At 41.3% G+C, this 10,917-nt stretch overlaps 1 non-coding gene across 1 annotated transcript; it reads left to right on the forward strand.

The window, feature by feature from the left end:
* The first annotated feature begins 3,718 nt into the window (after nucleotides 1-3,718).
* Nucleotides 3,719-3,851, forward strand: LOC133748964 (small nucleolar RNA SNORA1). Its single transcript, XR_009864557.1, has one exon. It is a non-coding gene; the product is annotated as a small nucleolar RNA SNORA1 (small nucleolar RNA).
* The last annotated feature ends 7,066 nt before the right edge of the window (nucleotides 3,852-10,917 follow it).

Consider the following 10,917-nt stretch of genomic DNA (forward strand, 5'->3'; position numbering starts at 1 on the left):
AGGCACGCTGCGGCCTGCGCACCACGCTGTTCCGATGGCAGGAGCCAGGTGCTTACCCTGGTCTCCCATGGGATGCAGGGCCCAAGCACTTGGGCCATCCTCCACTGCACTCCCGGGCCACAGCAGAAAGCTGGCCTGGAAGAGGGGCAACCGGGACAGGATCGGTGCCCCGACCGGGACTAGAACCCGGTGTGCCTGCGCTGCAAGGTGGAGGATTAGCCTACTGAGCCGCGGCGCCGGCCTCTATTACCACTTTTTGAAAATTTTTTCCCCATTTATGATTTCTCTTTCCATAATGTCCACGGAAAGCCCATTTCTAGATTTATTTCTGGTGTCTTTTCTTTTATCCATATTATCCATATTATCAATATTTTTACCTTTTGTCCTTTGGCTTTGTATTTTGAGATAAGGTCTTGGGTTAACTTAACAGTTCATTATTTCACTGTTTAGCTGTTGTGTGTCTGTTCTTTTTCCAACTTCTATAAACTTCTCTTTTCTATGCACCCTTCCTGTCTTTCAGTTACTCCTCTTTTAAAACACATGCTGCTCTTTTAATCATTATTTTGCAACCATAGTAAGATTACAATTTTAAAATTTTAATTTTTTTCTTTATTTCTTATTTATTTGAAAGGCAAAGAGATAGAGACACACAATACGAGATTTGTCCCTTGCTGGTTTATTCACTAAATGGACCAGGCTGAAGTCAGGGTCCCAAAACTCAATCCGGGTCTCCCATATGGGTGGCAGTTATCCAAATGCTTGAATCATCACCTGCTGCCTCCCGGGTGCAGCTGGAATTGGAAGCAGAGTTGGGATTCAAGCTCAGGAATTCCAATATGGAATGTTAACATCGTTCTGGAGTCTTAACTACCATCAACACTCACCCCTAGTCATTTAAAACTTTGACTTGTACTCCTGTTTCCTCCATTACAGCAGTATTACCTAGCAATAAAGCATGAAGAGGGAAAAAAAAAGTAGAAAAATAAAAGATATGGTGAGAGACAAAAACAAGATTAATATCTATTTGGCAGAAGTGAGAGACAAACGTAAAACTCCAAATAAGGTGAAGTTGAGCCTACGGCAGTGGCTAAGATTTTGGCTACCATCAAACACTTGGGTCTAAATGTAACTCAGGCAAGAGAGCAGACCAATATCAGCAAGGAACACCAGAAGGGAGAACAATAGACTCAAATTGAAAAGGAAAAATATATTTATGCAAACAATTCCTGACAATCTGAAATGTTATATTTTCCTAAATTTTCAATTAGAAAGCCAAAATAAATATTTTCAGACATATAACAAGAATTTGACATGATGTTCTTCTGAGAAGTATTGTATTGGGATTTAGGACATCAAATATACATAAAAATCCTCACATCCCCATTATGCTATGTCTGCTAGTAATGACTTTAGTGGGAGTGCCCATCAGCCTCGTGTTAAGATGCCTTCAGCCCATGGTGGAGGACATGGGTTCAATTCCTGGCTCTGGCTCCTGACTCCAGCTTCCTGCCAACATAGATACTGAGAAGCAGCAGAGATGGCTCAAGTTTGGGCCCCTACCTCCCATGTGGGAAACCTGGATTGCCTTCCTGGCTCTCGGTTTCAGCATGGCCCTACCTTTGCTGTTGTGTGGGCATTTGGACAATGAATCAGCAGATGGAAGATATCTGTCTGTGTCTCACAAATTACGAAAATGACTTCAGCAAGTGAAACGTTTAGTCAATTACATGTTTGTAATTACACACTTATGTGTATTTATGCATTTATATATGTGGACACACACACACACACACAATGGTCTTCAGAAAAGTTCATGGAAATATATATTATGGAAAACCTGCATGGACTGCAAAACTTTTTTTGCAACAAAGATGTTTTGATTCTATTTTCCATGGGCTCTTTGAAGCACCCTTGTCTGTGTTTATGTGTGTGTGTAACTGTGTGCATTCATTAAGAAATGGTGGATCTGAAGAAAATGTTAACATTTTCACATTAGTGAGATCTGTTTGGATAATGGTGTCAGACATGGCATTCTGTTTTTCTATGTTTGAAGTATTCCCTATTAAATGTCTTTTAATAATTCCAAAACAGAAAGTCAATGAACGTGGCCCATACAGGAGCACAGACTCCAGGCATCTGAGAATAGCACTGCTTGTTCGCTCATTAGATCGTTGATGTCAAAGCTGTTTTTTATGCCCATCATCGTGAGGCTGCCTACTGTGAATTGTTTCAAAAAATAAGGACAATTTTAAATCCAGCCTTGTATTTTTGGAAAACATTTTCCCTCTATTTGAATTTCGCTTTACTCGAGTTGTAAGGCGTTTCATTTTGGGGGGAGGGGCTGGGTTTGGTCAGAGGATTGTCACAAGAGAATGGCGAGAGAAAAGCAAGTGCCGTCTCCCCTGGCGAAGAGGGACTCTCTTTAACAGTCTCTTTCCTTGGATTCATAAATGGATTTCTGCCTCATCTTGCAGTGAATCTGAGACCAAAAGAATTCATAGGGCCTCCTAATGCACGTAATGCGGCATGACTGATGAAATGTGGCAGGCACAACCCAATATCTAGTTTTCTGAAAACCACACTGAAATGAACCATCCTGGCCAGAAAGTTAAAACAATACACAGACTTGAACAACCACCAAAGTTATTTTCCTTGATTCAGTTGTATTCTGAGGCACTTTGCAATTTGGATTACAAAGCACTCTCTGTGTATTTTCTGATGGCGGGTGACAGCTACTGTTTATTCCCAGAAACTCAAATTAATGGTTTTGTTAAATCGACTTTCACCACTGCACACATAAGTCATCCCCTGGGGATCTGTCTAAAGGTCTAAGCCAGTTTCATGTACTTCAAAATGAGTGCTCTTAAGCAAACAGCAAGAAAATTGGTTACCTGAATCCTGAAAGTCAATTGAGGTGCTGCCTACAAGGACATAGGAGGGTCAGAAGAAATAGGTATAAAATAAGAGCCAACTTCATTGGCCCTTCCCTAGCATAACAATCATGTCCATAAAATGGAGCTGTGACTCTGACTCCAGCACAATGGGGAGGTCTCATGTAAAGCCCAGTTTAGTTCGCAGTCTCTCTCAGCCTCTGTTACGCACCCAAAACTGTGGGCCTACTCCCTGATAGGTTGTAATAATTGTGCCCGATGGCGCTATCACACAAAGTAATTTATTTGCAGAAAATAAAGAGTACACAGGAAATTTCCAAGTTGATGACTTCATAAGCAGGGGAAATGGGTATCTATCAGAAGGAAATGAATTTGTAAGAGGGGAAGTTCTTGTCATCACATGTAGGGTGAGCACACATTCACAGAGGCACAGTTGCACACATGCTCCAGTTTAGATTGTATGCTATGCTAACAAGGCAGAAGCCCTTTCTAGAGCAGAGATTTTAGTATTCAAGTAAAGCAGTGGGGTGCATAGATCCAACCATCACTCAGGACGCCCTCGTCCCGTCTTGGGGTGCATTCTGATCATTTTCTGCTGATGCACCCGGGAGGCAGCAGCTGATGGCTTGTGTGTTAGGGTTTCTGCTACCTGTGTGGGAAGCCCGGATGGAGCTTCTGCCTTTGGCCTGGCCTACTCCGGCATAGCCTTAGCTGTGGTGGACATCTGGGGAGTAAACCAATAGATGGAAGTTATCTCTCTGAGTGTCTTTCCCTCTCTTGGTTACTTTACCTTTCAAAGAAATAACTAATCTTTACACATGAAGCAGGACCTCATTCTAGATGAGAAGTGGCCCTGTGGATCATGGTGTCCAAAAAAGGTTACTGTGGCTAAATTGAGGCACAGGTCATGCTTCCATTACAGTAAATGTAATGCAGTGGTGACAAATGAGAATTATATTTTTGCAAAAAAAAAAAGTTAATTTTTTAAATTAAAAAATTAAAAAGGTAGCAGAGGGTAGCCTTTGGATGCTTTTTGACCCATCTGCAGAGGTTGCTTTTACAGCAGGGTCCAGACTAGTCCAAGCAGTTGCATCTCTCCCTGGAATGTGACAGGAAACCTGAAAGATAACTTTGGAGAACATCAGGAGCCTTGAGGATCTTAAAATAGTCACAAGACTTTTGAGTTGCCTGGGGCATTTAGCTGGAGACAAATTGTCCCATCTGCAACATTTCACTCCAGCTTCCTGCTTAATGATTCCATAAAGATGGTGAAATTATAATTGTGAAATTATTTTGTAGATGGTAAAACATCCTAAATGTGTAAGAAGCTCAATTACCTTTTACATCCTTGGTTGAATTTTTCATTTAAAAATATTTTGTAAATATAAAAAGAACAGATGTCATATATTTCATAGGTAAAAGATTTTATTTGTTTATTTGAGAGGTAGAGTTACAGACAGAGAGAGGAAGAGGCAGAGAGAAAGGTCTTCCATCTGCTGGTTCACTCCCCAAATGGCTGCAATGAATGGAGTTGAGCTGAGCTGAGCCAGGAGTCAGGAGCTTTTCCGGGTCTCCCACAGGGGTGCAGGGACCCAGGCACTTGGGACATCTTCTACTGCTTTCCCAGGCCATAGCAGAGAGCTGGATCTGATGAGGAGCAGCCAGGACACAAACCAGCACCCATATGGGATGCTGGGCCCTCAGTCAGAGCCTTAGCCCACTACGCCACAGTGCTGGCCCCACAAAGGTACAGTTCTATGATAACCATACTTGCCTCCCTCCTCCTTCCTCTCTCCTTCCCTCATCCTCCCTCTGTTCTCCCCACCCCTTTTTTTATTTTTGCAAAGAGGCAATTTGGATTTTTCATTTTTCAACGTGGTGGCTTGAACTCAGTGAAGGCAACAGACTGAACCGCATCTAACTCATCGGAGTCTGAGAATACCCTGTAAAGGGAGAGTAACCATCCTCAGTGGAGAGCCCCCTATAGCTGTTGTAAAAAAGCAGATGAGAAAATATATTCACGATCACATTGCAAAGTGAAGGGGATGGGACAGACATTAAGCATGGTGGGTTTTTTAAAATTATTTTTATTATTTGAGAGGCAGAGAAAAAGAAAGGAGGAATCTCCCATCCACTGGTTTGCTCCCCAAATGTCCCCAGGGACCAGGGCTGGGCCAGGCCGAAGCTAGGATCCCAGAATTCAATTTAGATCTCCCATATGGAGGAAAAGAACTTAACTGGAGCCATCACCTGCTGCCTTCCAGGGTATTCACTTTCAAGAAGCTGGAATCAGAGCAAGGCCAAGGCTTGAGCCCAGGCACTCCGATATGGGATGTGCTATCCCAAGTGGGGTCTAAACTATTATACCAAATGCCTGTCTCAGATGTGGTTGTGAGATAAGCCTTCTGACTTCTTTTGTAAACCAGCACCTTTCTGTAATATGTTGATGGAAGAAGCAAGGGAATATGAGTTCTTAGTAGTGACTCCAGGGAAACAAGTGTAGCTGTCCTCATGTGGGGCAGATTTGTCTCAATCATCTAGATATGTCAAGTAGAAGTTCTGATTTTTTCCCCTTATGTTCCTTTTTTTATTTTATCTGAGTCAGCTGGAAAATGGTCATTGTCCTCAATTTCACTTTTGTGCTGGGTACAACCTAGGGGCTGCATGCTCATTTAGAGGATATTCTGAAAACAACATATAAAGAAAGACATAGACATTAGGTAACAGCGAATTCCTTAGTTAGGGTGAAAATGACATATTTTCTTTGGCTCCTTAAATTCCCCAAATTCCATCCTAAAACATCTAAAATCAATGTCACCTACTCAAAGATCGTAGGAAAGAGCAAGAGTGGGTTATTCCAAGACTGTGGACCTACTTCAGTGCTTGATGATTAAGAAAGAAAAGTCAAGGTTGACAAGGATTTAATTCAGAATCAAATAAAGCCCTTGTCAGAGCAGTGAAGCAGCAGAAGTGCAAGGTTAGGGATCATTGGCCTAGGAGCAAGCACTCCACTCCCATATTTGTTTATTCTCCTGTAGTGTGTAGAGATAATACTACAATACCTGCTGTTGCTGTATGAGGCTATAGATGGAAATATGGTTTCAAGAGTATGAAGCCCTATGGGCATGCAAGTTATCTTGGTTACAAAAACATACAATTACGGTTGGTGCTGTGGCGAAGGGTGCTAAAGTTTCTGCCTGTGGCACTGGCATCCCATGTGGGCACCAGTTCGGGTCCCTCTTCCAATCCCTCTTCCCTCTCTGCTATGCCCTGAGATAGCAGTGGTAGGTGGACCAAGTGCTTGGGCCCCTGCACCCATGAAGGAGACCCAGCAGAAGTTATTGGCTCCTGGCTTCGGATCAGCCTGGTTCTGGCCATTGGGACCATTTGGGGAGTGAATCAGCAGATGGAAGACCTTTCTGTGTCTCTCCGTCTGTTACTCTACCTTTCAAATAAATAGTGAAATCTTTAAAAAACAGATATATAACTGTTAAAAAAAAGATTTGTTAATTTGAAAGGCAGAGTTACAGAGAGAAGGGGACAGAAGGATAGAGAGATCCATTGGTTCACTCCCAAATGACAGAAGCTTCATTCAGGGCTCTCACAGAGGTGGCAAGGGCCCAAATATTTGGGCCATCTCCTGCTGCTTTTTCAGGCACATTAGTAGGGAACTGGATTGGGAGTTGAGCAGCTGGGACTTGAACTGGCACTCATATGGGATGCTGGTGTCACAGGTAGCAGCTTAAACCACTACATCACAATGCCAGCCTTGTGATATATAATTCAAGAAGTTATTTCTACCTCCACTCTGCATTAGCCATCTATGTAATAGGGTTTCAGATACAAAAGCAAAATTTAACCACCACACCCCATCCATTATGTACTGGCAATATTTTGCACAGAGGTCTTAACCTGATGTCCACAGTCCCTGTGGAGGTCCATGGATTCACTTTGGTGGTGGTGGTGGTAGTGGGGGTGTATCTGTTTCCTCTAAAATTTGTCCTGTGTGTTTCTTTACATGTAAACATGTGTGGTTATACGTACAGACACACACACACACACACAGAAGCCTGCATTTCATTTAATTACCAAAGAGATCCAGGGCCCAATCTTCCCCTCCCAGTATGAGGTATCACATCCTTTCAGTACTAATACATCATCTGCGTACTCTGCACCTCACTGTAATTGTCACAATATGTTCAGTAGGAACAAATAGCATGCTACAAATCTGAAAGGCAAAGATTCCATTGCAACCATGATGCCAACTGCACTGTGGACAATTCCTGTCTTTCCACTGACGTATTACGTGCTTGGTTGAGTTTCCTGTTAATACTCAAAACATAACAATCCTCCCAACAGTAGTAATGGGCCCTCTGCCACACTACAGCTGTATCAATAGGCAATTATTTCTAATTTCAGTAGAGGACTCTACCCCCATCACAAACAAATCTGAAGCCAAAGCTGTGAAGGACTATGTTTGGTTCTTGCATTCTAAACTGTAATCATTTTTAACCAATGTCACAAAAAAAAAAAAAAAAAAGATAGCCAAGTGTCCTTTGGTTCTCAAATTCTACGACTGTCATGTTTACTTTAAAGAAGTATGTTTTACTTTCCTTCTATTAGCCACTTGGTAAATAATACATTTTTGTGAACCAAGGCTGATTGCCATGGAAGCAGCTGAGCCCCAACAATAGAAACAGAGTTTGAAATTTAATGATACTTAAGACCTCACCAACATCAGAGTGAGTACTTCTTTTTCTTGATCACAATAATCAAAATGGACGCAGCCAGGGCTTCTTAAGGTAGAAAGGACTGGATAAAATGCCGTTGTTGAGGCCTTTTTTTCTTAAGGGATTATATGCAAAATCTTCAGGTTTTCCTAAGCAGTAGACAAATGCCTCCAAACTCCACCCTTCAGTGCAGAGGAATATTTTCATGATTTAGCAGAATTTTTGTGCATTCACTGTTAGTTATAATAGGTATGCGTCTTTTTATACAAAAAAAATGAAGCTTTAAAAAATATTCCACAAAGCTCTTTGTGTCACAATTTATGAACAGGATTCCTTTTTAAAAGCTAAGAATGTGTCTACATTAAAGCTTAATAAAGTCAACTTCTGATCAAGTAGCTTTAAATGGACAACTAATGCAACTTTTTACCAAATCTGCTGAAAACATCCTTTTTATATACACATGCAATCCATAAAGAGGAAACAGGGTAAAAATGCCTTTATTCATTTATTTTCTTAAATTCCATCATCTATGTTGGTTTTTGACGTGCAAATGTGATGCTCTGTTTTGAAAATCAGACATACATGGATTGAATTCATGGCCCAAATAGCAAACAAGGGTTATTTTTACAAGTTTTAAGGTTTAATCCTAGTATTTGTTTTCTTTAAATGCAAATATATGTCCATGTGAGTGTGTGCACATATGTCAATACTTATATACTTACTTGTGATATTCACAGACACATAGACACAGAGAATTTAATCTCAAGTCTCCTTGTGTTTTCATTTAAAACCAAAAAGTTTAGCTAACATTTCAAGTTTAAATATCAGATTTTTTACAGCCAGAATGCAAACAGCAAGGGGGTTAAAAAGCAGTTGCTTCTTGCATACATTTGCCTCAAAAGCGTCTTATCTAGAGCCGACCTCATTGGCTGAGCCGCTCTTCTCTTGTGCATTGTACATGATTCGGTGTGTCACCTGTCTCTTGTTTGTCTATAGATTAGCACAAAAATGTCATTGCAAACCAAGTGAATAGGGCACAGCCTGAGCACCTGCCACTTTTAAAACTCTTTAGAAGATTCCCTTGTTTATTTTGTAGGCACCCAGGGGGGCACTTAAATAACTGCATTGAAACAAACAATACTGGTGATGATTAAGGAGGCTTTTCACATGAAAATTCACTTCAGAAAAATGTTTTGCAGATGTACTGAAGAAAACTGTATCACTAAGAACCACTCAAAATACTTTGGTGGACCAAAACACCTTTATATTTCTTCTGGCAACCTGCCAAGTTCACTGCCAGCTTGAAAAGAATTCTATAGCTGGAGGCTAGAGCAGAAACTGCAATGATTTAAAAGAGAATTGGCTACAGTAAGAACGATAATGCCCTATATCGTTAAAATGCAACTGGCATCTTAGCCTCCCTACAGCTCTTTGAAAATGTGCTTACTCTTCAACTATTTACAAGGAAAAATGTGGAGACAATTGAAATCACAGGAAATAAAAATTATTTTAAAGGGCTGAAAAGTATTTGTCAAATGATTTATCAGTAGTGCTTATAAAATAATAGCATGTTCTCAACTGCTAAATGAGTAAGAAATCCATACAGAAATTCTGCTCATTATAAAATTCACCCATCAAACACAAATCATTTTCATGATGCCCTAAATTAACTAATGTAGACAGTAAACACAAAAATAGTTGGCTTAAGATTAAGATGTGAACACAAACAGACAATGACCTGATGTTGTTGGTTTGCTTCAATGTCTGATAAAAACAAAGAGATCTTTCGATACTTTTCTTTTCCGGGTGATTTTGGAAAGGAGTATTTGGTCTAGCAAGCTAAGGAAAATCAGAGGCCATGGGACAATTAAAAGGGTTCTCCTGCGTGTTTGCACAAAATCCAAGAGAACATCTGCCCAGTGGCTTAGATTTAGAATAGGCAGCGGGGACACACCTATAGATTTTGCATTCACCACTTTATGCAACAATGCTTTCTTTCTTCCTTATGCAAGAACAAGTAAAATTCTTTCAGTTGCATAGGAAGACCTCTCCTTTAAATCTGCTCTCATGAGTACACGGATATCAACAGTGATGTCAAGAGCAGCATGCTACAAAATGCAATCGGGGAACTTTGGAAAGGAACCCCTGTAGGTGCTCAAATACACCCTTCAAGAGTCTCAAAGCGCTACTTGCCTTGGAGCTTACCATTCCACCACTAGAGACTGATGCTTTCAGGTTGTACATGTCTTACCCAGGAAATCTTTATCAATTGTAGATATTATAAGGCCTTGTTAAGTCTCCAGATATCTATCGAAGCGATTAGCTTCGCCAATCCTTCACTTCATGCCAGGACTTCAATTAGTCATGCTGGTGCCTGGCCTCAAGAGACTTAATGCTTGAGGTGTAAACATACTACCAGGCAAGACTTCAACAGCGCTCTCACGGAAGTGTGTAATGTGCGGTAGGAACACTGAGGAGGGAATCTTTTTGAAAGTCCTACTCAGATCAAAATTGAGGGATTGAGACTTCAGTCATTCTAATCCAGACTCCACATTTCTGTTGTCCAACAACCACGCCCATCTTTACTGTTAAGAAAGAACAGGTTCTCAGTTAAACCTGGCACCTTTTAGGGGCTTTTTCCCTGTTGTACAAACAACAGTCACTTGTGAAACGTGGAAAAGATTTGCCTAAAATAATCTAACACTGAGAATTCAATTCAACGTGCGTTTACTATTTCATCCTTTCCCTAAGGCTTCCAACCCTATCCACATGCTGAAACTGTTACATCGCTGCCTGAGTTTCAGACCTATAAAAATGGACTTCCCTCTCGACTTACAGATGTATCTGACACCACCATCTCCACATGTCCCAAACTCAACTCAGGGTCCCCTCTTACCCTACGTAAACCTGAACCCATCATCCAGTAACTAACCATGCAGTTACCCACGGACCAACTTTGGGCATCCTTGCTAGCTTTCCCATCTCTGTGATTTCCACTCTCATACCCAATCAACCTGTTAGATCTAGTCCTGTTGATTGTACTTTCCTAACAGCTTTCAGGTAACCCCTGTGGCTCCGTCTGCCCTCCTGCCCCTGAGTTCCGGGTACCTTGTCTTTGCTAGATCATCACAGCTGTGTCTTAACCAGATCCCCAGCTGCCACCTTGTCGGCACATACATTCACCTGCAGGAGCCAACCTGATCCTTCTAAACTCAACTTTTGTTTTCTGCTCTGTCCTGCTTGAACCTCAAGAAGGCTGTCTACTGGCCGTATGACAAAATCTAGCCTTACTGTGT

This window comes from Lepus europaeus, chromosome 19 (assembly GCF_033115175.1).
Source record: "Lepus europaeus isolate LE1 chromosome 19, mLepTim1.pri, whole genome shotgun sequence".
Taxonomy (NCBI): Eukaryota; Metazoa; Chordata; class Mammalia; order Lagomorpha; family Leporidae; genus Lepus; species Lepus europaeus.